We start from the raw sequence: 12998 nt of genomic DNA on the forward strand, positions 1-12998 counted from the left end.
TATGCCAGATACAGTAATTCCTGTAGTCTGCTCGTCTGCCGGAACAGACTACCAGAGTACTGTAACACAGATGTGGATGTAGCCTTAAAGATGTTGTACGCGTTTTGGGGGAGAGGGTTTTACACCCCACCTCCGCCTGGGCAGACCTGCAAAGGGAAGCATACTTACCTGCTTCCCAATGCTGCTGTAGCCAATCTCTGGCATTAGCCAACCGCTGGCTACAGTGGTGACCTCTTACCCTTGCATCATGTGACCATTTCACATGACATAAATGTCATGCCCTGCTCAGGCTATGTGTGGAGGTCTGCCAGATTAGCATCAGGTGTCTAGCCTTTTGTTTTGTTTTGCTTTGGAGTCAAGCTAGATCCGCCTCCCTTCAGGTGCACTGGGTGGGGTCGTTGGTTTCAGTTTAAATCACACCCACTCCCAGTGTTCCCTGCGGGTTATAGCTTCTGTCTGGCTCTGTGTTTGCAAGGAAGGAAAGATTGGCTGTTCCTGCTCAAAAGATAAGTTGGATTTTTGTTCTCTTGTGGTTTGCTGTCTAGGCTGTTAGAGAGACGCCTGCCCCTCCAGGTTCGGAGGGAGCAGGCTGCCTCTATTTCCCCTTTCATCATCTTAGGGATTTTTAGGGTATTCTCAGCCCAGGCACGAGGACATGTTATTCCCACCTTAAGGGTCTGAACGTGGGCTTAGCAGTATAGGGAGAGCTGGTAGGGATTTATCAGGAGGTGACCTTGATCCCCAGCTTCTCACCTAGAAACTTGTTTGTTTATTTATCTGTGTTTCTATATCCTGTCCGCCGTGACATTATAACCCGCCAATACTTTGACTGCCATTGCTCAGCGGTTTTTGAGATGGAGTCAACTGATGCGCTAGTTGATCGCATGCAGGGATTATCCCTAGAGGTTGCGGATCTGCGTAATTCGGTCACACGGTGTCAGAATGCTCTGACATCAGGTGCAAGTCAAATTTATGGGGAGCCTAAAGTCGCACTCCCTGATAGATTTGCAGGGGGTGTGGAGGACTTTATCCGCTTTAAAGAATCATGCAAGTTGTATTTTCGTCTGTGTCCATCTTCATCTGGTGATGAAAGTCAGAGGGTTGGAATAATCATTTCTCTGTTAAAAGGGGACGCGCAATCCTGGGCCTTTTCTCTGCCGCCCGGGTCTCTGGCCCTCCGGTCGGTGGAAGAATTTTTTTAAAGCCTTGGGATTAATATACGATGATCAAGATCGGGTCTCAATGGCGGAATCTAAATTGCGCAATTTATTACAAGGTGAACATACTGCAGAGGCTTATTGCGTTGAGTTTAGGAGATGGGCTACCGAGTCAGAGTGGAATGACCCCGCGTTACGTAGTCAGTTTTGTCAGGGGTTATCTGAGAGATTGAAAGATGCCCTTGCCTTTCATGAGTACCCGGATACATTGGAGAATGTCTTTGGCAGTACGGTTAGATAGACGTATTAGAGAGAGGTGTAAGGCGCAAGGGATCACTTCTGTGAGTGGTTTCGTCTCACCTGCTCCCCAGGGTGATATTACATGTAACTCTGGGGTAGAGGAGGAACCCATGCAGCTGGGTCAGGTATCTTTCCGTTCTGGTCGTAGAGACTTTAGGAGGTTGCATAAACTATGTTATTACTGTGGAAAAAGTGGTCATTTTGTTTTTGCTTGTCCTTTCACTAAACCGCATGTTGATGAGAAAGAATCACCAAGAGGTTGACTTAAAGAAAAAAATGAAACATTCCTGACACTTGGTAGTGTGAATGGAGTGGTGAAGCAAGCAGGTATGCAAGCTCCCTGTAGTACTCGTTTTCTCCTTCCAGCTATGGTGGCGCTAGACTCAAGAATTTTTTTTGTTGAAGTATTTATTGACTGTGGTGCTGGGGTAAACCTTATTGATTTTCTTTTTCTTCAAAATCTGGGTCTAAGTACTTGCACTTTAGAAAGAGAGATTCCGGTTTTCGCAATTGATTCTTCCCCTCTTTCTCAAGGAGGAAGAATATGAGTCTCACTCATATTGCTCATGGTATTTTGTTAAGGGTGGGTGATTCACATGTTGAGATTATGTCTTGTTTTGTCATGAAGGACTTACCCGCTACTATAGTCTTAGGGTTACCATGGTTGACAAAACATAACCCAATTATTGATTGGCAAGCAAGACAGATCATTGGTTGGAGTGAGTTTTGTTCAGATAATTGTCTTGGCACATCTATTTCTGTTGTGTCTACTACGGCTCTACCTCTGTATCTCTCAGATTTTGCGTATGTCTTTTCGGAGGGTGGGGCTCAGGAATTGCCCCCTCATCGTGACTATGATTGTCCAGTTAATCTCATCCCAGGGGCTAAGTTGCCAAAGTCTCGGCTTTACAATCTTTCTCAACCTGAAAGAGAGGTCATGCGGAAGTATATTGCCAAGAGTTTGGCAAAAGGTCATATTAGGCCATCTAAGTCTCCAGTGGCAGTGGGTTTATTCTTTGTAAAGAAAAAGGATGGATCGCTGAGACCTTGTTTGGATTTCCGGGAATTGAACCGTATTACGGTCCGTGATCTGTATCCCCTTCCTTTGATCTCCGATCTTTTTGATCAGATTGTTGGAGCCAAGGTGTTCTCCAAGTTGGATTTAAGAGGGGCCTACAATCTGATCAGAATCAAGGGAGGGGATGAGTGGAAAACGGCCTTCAACACACATGAGGGTCATTTCGAGAATCTGGTTATGCCTTTTGGGTTAACGAAAGCGCCAGCGGTATTTCAGCGATTCGTCAATGACATTTTCCATCATTTTGTGGGGAGGTTCATAGTAGTTTACTTGGATGACATTTTAATTTACTCTCCTGATCTGAAGACCAATCAGGATCACGTGAGGCAGGTTTTGATGATTTGGCATATAAATTATATGCCAAATTGGGGAAATGTGTGTTTTCTGTGCAGGAGCTTCCGTTTCTGGGTTATCTGCTTTCTGACTCTGGTTTTCGTATGGACCCCGAAAAGGTCCGGGCGGTTCTGGAATGGGACCGACCGGAGAATCAGAAAGCTTTGATGCGGTTTCTGGGGTTTACTAATTATTCTAGAAAATGTATTTTGAACTATTCTACCATTGTAAAACCTCTAACCGATATGACTAAGAAGGGCGCCGACGTCTCTGTCTGGTCAGAAGAGGCATTGCAGGCCTTTTCGACTATTAAAGAATTGTTTTGCGTCTGCTCCCATTCTGGTGCAGCCCGATGTGTCTCAGCCATTCGTGGTGGAGGTTGATGCATCAGAGGTGGGGGTTGGAGCAGTGCTGTCTCAGGGTTCATCTCCTTGCAAATGGGTTCCGTGTGCTTTTTTTTCCAAGAAACACTCGGTCACCAAGAGGAATTATGATGTAGGAGATAGAGAATTGCTGGCCATCAAATTGGCCTTTGAGGAATGGCGTCACTGGTTGGAGGGGGCGTCTCACCCCGTTATTGTATATACGGATCATAAGAATTTGGCTTACCTGCAATCTGCCAAGCGTCTGAACCCTAGACAGGCCAGATGGTCACTGTTAAAAACATTAAGGCAGATGCGTTGTCTCGCAGTTTTCCTGGGGGATGTGATTCAGAGGATCCTGCTCCGATTCTGGCTGATGGGGTGGTGGTCTCCGCTCTGTATCCCGAATTGGAGATGGAGATGTTGGGAGCCCAGGAGGGGGTTCCTGGTTCTTGTCCCCCAGGGAGGTTGTTTGTTCCTGACGGATTGAGATATAAGGTGTTCAAGGAACATCACGATACTGTTCTTGCTGGACATCCTGGTGGTAAGTCCACCTTTGATCTTGTGTCCCGGAGGTTCTGGTGGCCCGGGTTACGTAAGAGCGTTGAGGATTACGTGGCAGCCTGTGAAACCTGTGCACGGTCAAAGGTTGCTTATACTCGACCTGCTGGTTCACTTCTTCCTTTGTCCATTCCGTCTCGTCCTTGGACGCACTTGTCGATGGACTTTATTACGGATCTGCCGAGTTCCTCCGGGAGGACAGTAATTTTGGTGGTTGTTGACTGTTTTAGTAAAATGGCTCACTTTATATCGTTAGCTAGTCTGCCCAATGCCAAGACTCTTATGCAGATTTTTGTGGATAATATCGTGAAATTGCATGGCATTCCTTCGGATGTGGTTTCTGATAGGGGCACACAGTTTGTCTCCAGGTTTTGGAGGGCGTTCTGCTCTCGGCTTGGCATTCAACTTTCATTCTCTTCGGCTTTTCATCCGCAGTCGAATGGGCAGACAGAGCGTACTAATCAAAACCTGGAGACCTACTTGAGATGCTTTGTGGCTAAGAATCAGGAGGACTGGTCCTCATTCTTGTCCCTAGCAGAGTTTGCTTTGAATAACCGTAGGCAGGAGTCCACGGGTAAGTCGCCATTTTTTGGCGCATACGGTTTTCATCCTCAGTTTGGTACCTTTTCTGGGACTAGTTCCTCTGGAATGCCAGAGGAGGAGAGATTTTCTTCTGCCTTGTCTTCTATCTGGCAGAGGATCCAAGGGAATTTGGAGAAGATGGGTGAGAGGTATAAGCGAATGGCTGACAAGAGACATATGACTGGTCCGGACCTGTGTGTGGGTGATCTGGTGTGGTTGTCTACTAAAAATATTAAACTGAGAGTGCCATCTTGGAAACTGGGTCCAAGATTTATTGGACCGTACAAAATATCTGCGGTGGTCAATCCAGTGGCGTTTCGTATGGATCTTCCGCAGACTTGGAGGATCCATGATGTGTTCCACAGGTCTTTACTGAAAAAATATGTGAAACCGGTGGAACCATCGCCTTTGCCTCCTCCTCCTGGTTGATGGAAATTTAGAGTTCGAGATCTCCAGGGTTCTTGACTCAAGAGTTCTTCGGGGTTCCCTTCAGTACCTGGTACACTGGAGGGGATACGGCCCTGAGCAAAGGATGTGGGTTCTGGCTCGGGATGTTAGTGCCAGCCGTCTGGTGAAGGCTTTTCACAGATCCCACCCGGATAAGGTTGGGCCAGGGTGTCCGGAGGTCACCCGTAGAAGGGGGGTACTGTCATGCCCTGCTCAGGCTATGTGCGGAGGTCTGCCAGATTAGCAGCACGTGTCTAGCCTTTTGTTTTGTTTTGCTTTGGAGTCAAGCTAGATCCACCTCCTTCAGGTGCACTGGGTGGGGTCATTGGTTTCAGTTTAAATCACACCCACTCCCAGTGTTCCCTGCGGGTTATAGCTTCTGTCTGGCTCTGTGTTTGCAAGGAAGGAAGGATTGGCTGTTCCTGCTCAAAAGATAAGTTGTTTTTTTGTTCTCTTGTGGTTTGCTGTCTAGGCTGTTAGAGAGACGCCTGCCCCTCCAGGTTCGGAGGGAGCAGGCTGCCTCTATTTCCCCTTTCATCATCTTAGGGATTTTTAGGGTATTCTCAGCCCAGGCACGAGGACATGTTATTCCCACCTTAAGGGTCTGAACGTGGGCTTAGCAGTATAGGGAGAGCTGGTAGGGATTTATCAGGAGGTGACCTTGATCCCCAGCTTCTCACCTAGAAACTTGTTTGTTTATTTATCTGTGTTTATATATCCTGTCCGCCGTGACTATAAGGGGAGGAGGTCAACGATGAGACCTGCGATTGGCTGCAGTGGCGTCAAACTAGAATTTTACATCCAGTGACCCGAGCGGAGCAGCGGAGGATGGAGAATGCAGGAGCTGGGAGCCAGCATCGGGAAGCAGGTAAGTATGCTTCCCTTCGTAGGCCTGCCCAGAAAGAGAGGTTTGCACACCCCTTCCAAACATGCACAACTCTTTTAAAGGGCTACTAGACCCTGAAAAACAAGAAAAATGAAGTATAACCTGCATGGCAAAGTTTGCCTTTCTTCATAGACATCTGCAGAAATCAGTTTTACAGATATCTTGCAGTTAGTGAAGGGTATCCTAGCTCCAGGCCTCTACATCTTTGGTTGGAGACTAACTCTGTGCACTAACATGAGCTCACAGGCAGATAGGAGGTTTGGGAAGGGACAGGACTTAATGCTGCATTCAGTTTAATAGACATCCAGAGCAGTGTGAAAGAGATGGAAGCTGACAAACTTTAGCAGCTTCTAAAATATTCAAATCTTGTGGAGCTGTAAAAATTTTACCCTTACATAGTGCAAGTAACCCAGCTTTCCGAAGAACTTGAAAGGAAAATCTGCCTGGCCATGGCACTATTTAGGAATGAGGAGGGGGATTTATCTTGATAGATTTAGTATTCTGCAGTTTCTTACAGTTCCACATCATGATAACTCAACTGTAACGGGGCGCCGAAGGCGCACTCGGTCTCCCATCAGCCGCAGACCTGCTGCTTAGCTTCGGGAGCAAGGATCTGTGTTCGGCCTCGTTCCCAGGGCGGCTTTGCTAGCTGGGAGGCTCCCTGCTCCTAGGTCTGCCTTGAACGCCGAGCTGATCACTCGGTGCTCGACTTGTCTGTCTGTCGGTCATGTGACGCTGGCCACGTCACATGACCCTCACTCCCCACTATAAATACAGGCAACCTGCTGGCTACAGGTTGCCTGTGATTTTGGTCCCTTAGGCTGTGTATTATTATTGTTATTTAGCTTACTTTTGGATTTGACCCTTGATCTGCTTCCTGACACCTCTTCTGCCTGTTCCCTGAACCTTGACGCTACCTCTCGGATTTTGACCTCGGCTTGCTTTTGGATTTTGTCTTTGCCTCTTCCCTCGTACTGACGTGACCTCCTGGACTAACCCCGGCTAGTTGACCCTTCCGTTTTTGGTGGTACCTTGCTTGTTCCACCTCTCTGTCCACTTGAGTGCTACCTCTCATTGGCTGTCTGCTTCCCTGCTGTCTCTATCTCTCTGCTTGCACTTACTCGCCAAGTTGCACCCCGTCACCTAGGGCGGGTGGTGCAAGTAGGCAGGGACAGGGGACCGGGTGGCAGCTCAGGGGGTGCACCTTCGCTCTATCTTTATACCCGTGACATCAACTTTCCCAGAACCCTGAAATGAAAATCTGCCAAGCTGTGGTACTATTTAGGAGTGAGGAGGGGGATTTATCTTGTAGCTTTAGTATTCTGCATTCTCTATTACAGTTCTACATAGTGCTTACTCAGCTTTCCTAGGACCCTTATAAACACTTCTGCCTAGCTATGGCACTATTTAGAAGTGAGGAGGAGGCATTATCTTCATAGCTTTAGTATTCTGCAGTCTCTTACAGTTCCACAGCATGGTAACACAGCTTTCCCAGGACCCTGAAAGAAAAATCTGCCAAGCTGTGACACTATTTAGCAGTGAGGAGGATTTATCTTTGTAGATTTTTATTCTGCATTCTCTATTACAGTTCTACATAGTGGTAACCCCGCTTTCCTAGGACCCTAAAAGGCACATCTTCCTAGCTATACCACTATTTAGGATTGAGGAGGAGGCTTTATCTTGGTAGCTTTAGTATTCTGCAGTCTATTACAGTTCCACATAGTGGTAACACAGCTTTTCCAGGACTCTGAAATGCAATCTGCCTAGCTATAGCACTATTTAGGAGTGAGGATGTGGATTTATCTTGGTAGATTTAGCACTCTGCCGTATATTACAGTTCAATTTGGTTTTAACTCAGGTTTCCTAGGACCCTAAAAGGCAAAGCTGCCTAGCTGTTTGGGAGTATAGAGAATGATTTATTTAGGTAGACTTTTAGTTAGCAGTCCCTATTACTGTTTCATGTAATTTATTTATTTTACTCACTTATATGACGCCAACGTGTTCCGCAGCGCTTTACAGCACTTACATTTTTTACTCAGCTTTCCTGGGACCCTGAATGACAATTGTGATAGCTGACGAAACAAGAGCAAATAACAAAGACACCTAAGGACATCATGGTATGTTTTATTGGTTGTTCTTGTTGCCCTTTTAAGGCCCCTTTATACAGGCAGACTATGTGGGAAATTATCAGGAACAATGAGTTCATTGCTGATAATTGCCTGCTTGTCAGAGGAGATGAGAGCAGCATTTACGTGCAGCAATCATCGCAGCAAGCATCTTCTCGGTATGTGCAGGAGTGATCGCTACTGCGATTACTCATCCTCATAGTAAATCATTGTTTGTGGCCAGCAGATCCCTGGTCACACAGAACGATCTGTTTCCTAGAATTGATGATTTGGGTGCCTGCAATGCTTTAAGTTGATGAACGAGCCTTTGCTTGTTCATTGGATTATTGGCGGCACCTTTACATGGGCCACTTAGCTGAAACTAGTTTTGGTCCAAATGTTTATTCCCGCTCTTCTAAAGGGGCCTCAAAACAGTGTTTATGAACTATTAGGAAATTAAAGATGAAGACTACAGATTGAGCCATCAGTTCAGCTCTTTGAAGAATTTACTGAGCAGAAGAAGCAACAGTCTGCAGATGCTGTGACACTGAAGACTGTAGAGGGAAAACTATTAATAATGACCAATGGAAAAAAAAATATTTTTTTTTAGCCCAAAATAGGTAGAATGTAATCATAAAAAAGTCTCTCCAAGGTATCCGTAATCTTTAAAAGGAGTCTGTCACCTACTTTGAGCGTTTTAGACCGCTCAGATCGCGTTATAGAACTTTTGTTCCCCATTAAAATACCTCTTTTGTGTTTGCCCCACGTAGATATCCTGAAAAAAGTATTTTATAAAGTTCTCAGGGGCGAAGTTACGGTCGCAAGTGCCTAGGCCCCTCAACTCTGTACCCAGAGAAACGGCTCCCCTTGCAGACCTTTGGACCACCCTCCTCTCGTACTTTATCCTCCTCCTCTGACTTGGAGATCTCGCGCGAGCGACGACCACCGCCGCCAGGCCCGTGCATGCACACTGCTCTGCACACTGTGAGCAAAGGCACTGATCTTAACAGTGCTCATGTGCAGGCCGGCGGTGACTGGCGCTTGCGCGAGATCTCCAAGTAGGAATGGAAGGCGGTCCAGAGGACTGTAGGGGGAGCAGTTATCTGGGCACAGAGCTGAAGGGCGTGGGCACTTGCGGCCGTAGCTCTGCCCCTGGGCACTTGCGACTGCTAATTTGCATAACTTTATAAAGTACTTTTTTTAGGATCTCTACATGGGACAGGCACAAGAGAGGTACTATTTTAATGGTGGGCAAACGTTCTATGACGCAATCTGAGCGGTCTAAGATGCTCAGAGTAGGTGACAGACTCCCTTTAAGTATGAAAATGGCAGGACTGGAAGAAACTACTATTTTGCTGAAGCATGATAGATACAGAAACGGTGCAATCTCACCATTTGGTGATGATATTCATGATAAGACATGTATAAATTTAGCAAAAACTGTTTAAACAGCTGTAAGGCGTCTTGTGGAGCCTCATGATCATCTGCAGGAACACAATTTGTATTATTTTTAAGGAGCTTAATGTACATTTCATTGGGAAGAAAATCCCTGGAATGTACACAGATAAATCACCACATTCTTTACTTTGGCGTGGCTTACAAATATTTCAGTCATTGGTAAATATATACCAGTGTGATAAAGTGGCTTCCTTTCCTGAAACAACATATTTCTGTTTAAAGGATACTTCAAAATTCCTTAAAGGGGTTTTCCAGGAATACTTACTTTTAATCTAATGCCTGCAGCCTGCCTCCTGGAACAGAAGATTCAAACTTACCTGCTCCTTACCGCTCCCTGCTGCCGCCTCTGTGTCCATGGCCTGGTCTCTGCGCTGCTTGGGCATGATCACCTGCTTTGCTGGACTGGCTTCAGTGGTGGTGTGCCATTTGTGGCCATCTTATTGGCTGCAGCGGCCATGCAGCACTGGATGTAAACACTGCAGGGGCCGGAGCATGGTCACAGAAGCAGAGCTGAGGACCAGAGCAGTGGAAAGCAGGTAAGTATGAATTTATACGTTTACGGAGGCAGGCTGCGGTCAATGGATAAAAAGTAATTATCCCTGGAAAACCCCTTTAAAGGGAATCTGTCAGCAGATTTGTACCTATGACACTGGCTGACCTGTTACATGTGCCCTTGGCAGCTGAAGACATCTGTGTTGGTCCCATGTTCATATGTGCCTGCATTTCTGAGAAAAATAAAGTTTTAATATATGCAAATGAGCTTCTAGGAGCAACGGGGGCGTTACCATTACACCTAGAGGCTCTGCTTTCTCAGCAGCTGCCTCGCTCCCTTCATTTTAATAGACAGGGCCAGGCAGTGAAAACGTAACCCTGTCTTGTCCAGTCAATCAAAGTGCAGAGGGCACGGCAGTTGCTGAGAGAACAGAGCCTCTAGGTGTAATGACAACGCCCCCGTTGCTCCTTGAGGCTCATTGGCATATATTAAAACATCATTTTTCTCAGCAATGCGGGCACATATGAACATACGGTAGGACCAACACAGATGCCTTCAGCTGCCAAGCGCACATGCAACAGGTCAGCCAGTTTCATAGCTTTAGCTTTAAAGGGAACCTGTCACTTGGTTGGGGGCCACTAAACTACCAGCTAGAGTTCTGGATCACAAACCTCATCAAAACTACACAGCAAATCCATCCAGCACCCCAAAAGAAAGTAAACAAAACTCAAACTCACTGAGCAAAGAGTCCGGGACGCTTCTCCAGCATCTTCGGGCGTTTGCACACTGCAGTGATGAACCCGAGGACAGTACACCTGGCTTCACTTCAGTGTGTAGTTCATACTCACTGATCGGAGGAGTATCGGCTGCCGCTTCATCGCTGCAGTATGCACATGCTCAATGCCACTGGAGAAGAGTCCTGGACTCTTCTTCCAGTAAGTTTGAATCTCATTTACTTTCTATTCCTGGGATGGATTGGTTTGCTATGGCAAAGTTTGGGACCCTAAATCCCAGCTGCATAACAGCTTGCTCTTGGCTTACAGAATTCAATTTCTTTATGCCCCATTACAGAATAATCATAACGATCCTCAAGGCAGGGCCCCTCTTTATTAAGACAGAGATACGAGGGGAAAAAAAGAGGGGATTAGTCACAGACTCCTTATGGTGAAAAGAGTCTGGGATATCCAGGCAGGGCGCCAAAGAGAAGGACCGTTAGTGAATGGTTTAAAATTCGGGTGTAATACGGGTGTGTTTGATTACTGGAGAGGTGGTAGGCAGCCACAGGTCTAGTGTCCAGACAGGGGTAAGCCTGAAATGGACATAATGCGAAGATAGGGAAAAAAACGTAAGAAAAATAGACCTGTATCGGGCGCCAATAGCCTCAAAAGTACCGCAAGTAGGCTATTACTTTTGAGGCTATTGGCGCCCGATACAGGTCTATTTTTCTTACGTTTTTTTCCCCTCTTTATTAGCCAGGGAATGGGCACAATGGGCATTATATTTCTCCCTAAGCTTTTACCAGTGGGGGTTAGCTGCTTTTAGAAAAGGGGCGATCCCAGTAAACTACTCATAGACATTAGATAGCGGTGGAAATTCCTGTTGGCAATCCAAACTTCAATCGTGTCTTCCAGATGCTCCTATGAGATCTGCTGTTGCTCAAAGTTTTGCTGTTTGATTCTATTGTTTCTACCTGACCCCGTTGAATTAACCTGTGCATTCAGCTGAGGCCAGATTTGCATTTTAATGAAAGCATCAGTCATGTTAATTGTTGAAGGACAGGTTTTTTTCACCTATTAATAATTTTGACATTTATTGCCTTCTCCAATATTTCACTGCCTAATAAAATGTGAAACACTTCATTTGCTGCCTCCAGCTGACCAGATGTGAAGTTCCTTCATGTATGTTATGTTCCTGTTCTCCAGCACATCCTTACAGAAGGCCGGCTGTTGCTTTCAGCAACGCTAAAAGAAAGCAATACCTAGAAAGCTACAGTGCCTCAAACATCTTAAGATGTTGTTGATCCTCACCTTCCTTCTCTGAAAGGTCCTTTGACTTGTGGTCACTATATAAGGGGTGAAATCCATGGTGAATCCAAAGCAAAATCTGAAGCACATCTGCTTGCCGCATATACGGCTTTTGCTGTGGAATTTCAGTGGATTTCGACACAATTCTTTAGAAATATTCTTTGGATTTCTTCTACTACATCTGGACAAGGACATTTCTCCTAGAATCCAAAACACCTTTAAACATAAGTCTCAACCTGAGTTGTGTTTTCCGTGTCGTTGTGCAATATTGTTTTCAGTAGTTCAGTTACATTTGCGCCTGCGATAATCCAATATGGCTGCCTTTACAGGTTGTCCCTCAGCCTTCCTAGTCTCGTAATGGTCAGTTTCCCTGGCTTTGCAGTTCCTGTGATAGTAATGGTGGGGATTTTTTGATCTTAGGGAGAATACTCTTTAAATGGTTCGTCTGGCTTAAAAATGGAAAGTGGTTTACCTGGAGTAAAACACTCATGGCCTATAATTGGCCTATCCTGGGGACCCACAATGAGCACCAGAATGGAAGAGCCATGGCCCACCAGCCATCAGACATTGATGGTCTATCAACTTAGATCATGATTTTACTCCTAGAAAACACCACATTTTGTATGGTTTTTTTTTAGCACCCCCTTCCCTGGCCAGACCTGCAAATGGGAGCATACTTACCTGCTCCCCATGCACAGGGTCCTGGCTTCTTTGCTCCCCTGTCTCGGCTTCCCCACTTGGGTGCCCAACCGTTAACGTCTGTGACCAATTGACATGACGCAAGGGGAGCAGGTCACCCCTGCGGCCAGTCATTGACTGAAGCAGTGCCAAAGCAGGTGGACCCAAGGGAGGCAGCCAAGGTTGGAGAACGTAGAAGGAGCAGGTAAGTATGCTTCCCTATGCTGGTCTGTCTAAAAGGGGGAGCTTGGTAAAAAGAAAACAAAAAGGTGGCTATCCCCATTAAAGAGGTTTTGTTCGCTTTTATTTTGTTGGACAACTTCACCACTCCCCTCCAGGTGTTCTGCCCCTCAGTCCTATTTTCTTGGTCCCCATTGATCCCATATTGATGGCGTATTTTAGTGATATTCCACTATCTGGAGAAACCCTTTAAAGGGCATCTGTCAGCAGATTTTAGCCAAAGAAGTCTCTAGGAGCAATGGAGGCGTTGCTGTTACACCTAGAGGCTCTGCAACTGCTGCACCCTCTCCACTT

The sequence above is a fragment of the Bufo bufo genome, chromosome 6 (genome assembly GCF_905171765.1).
Source record: "Bufo bufo chromosome 6, aBufBuf1.1, whole genome shotgun sequence".
Lineage (NCBI taxonomy): Eukaryota > Metazoa > Chordata > Amphibia > Anura > Bufonidae > Bufo > Bufo bufo.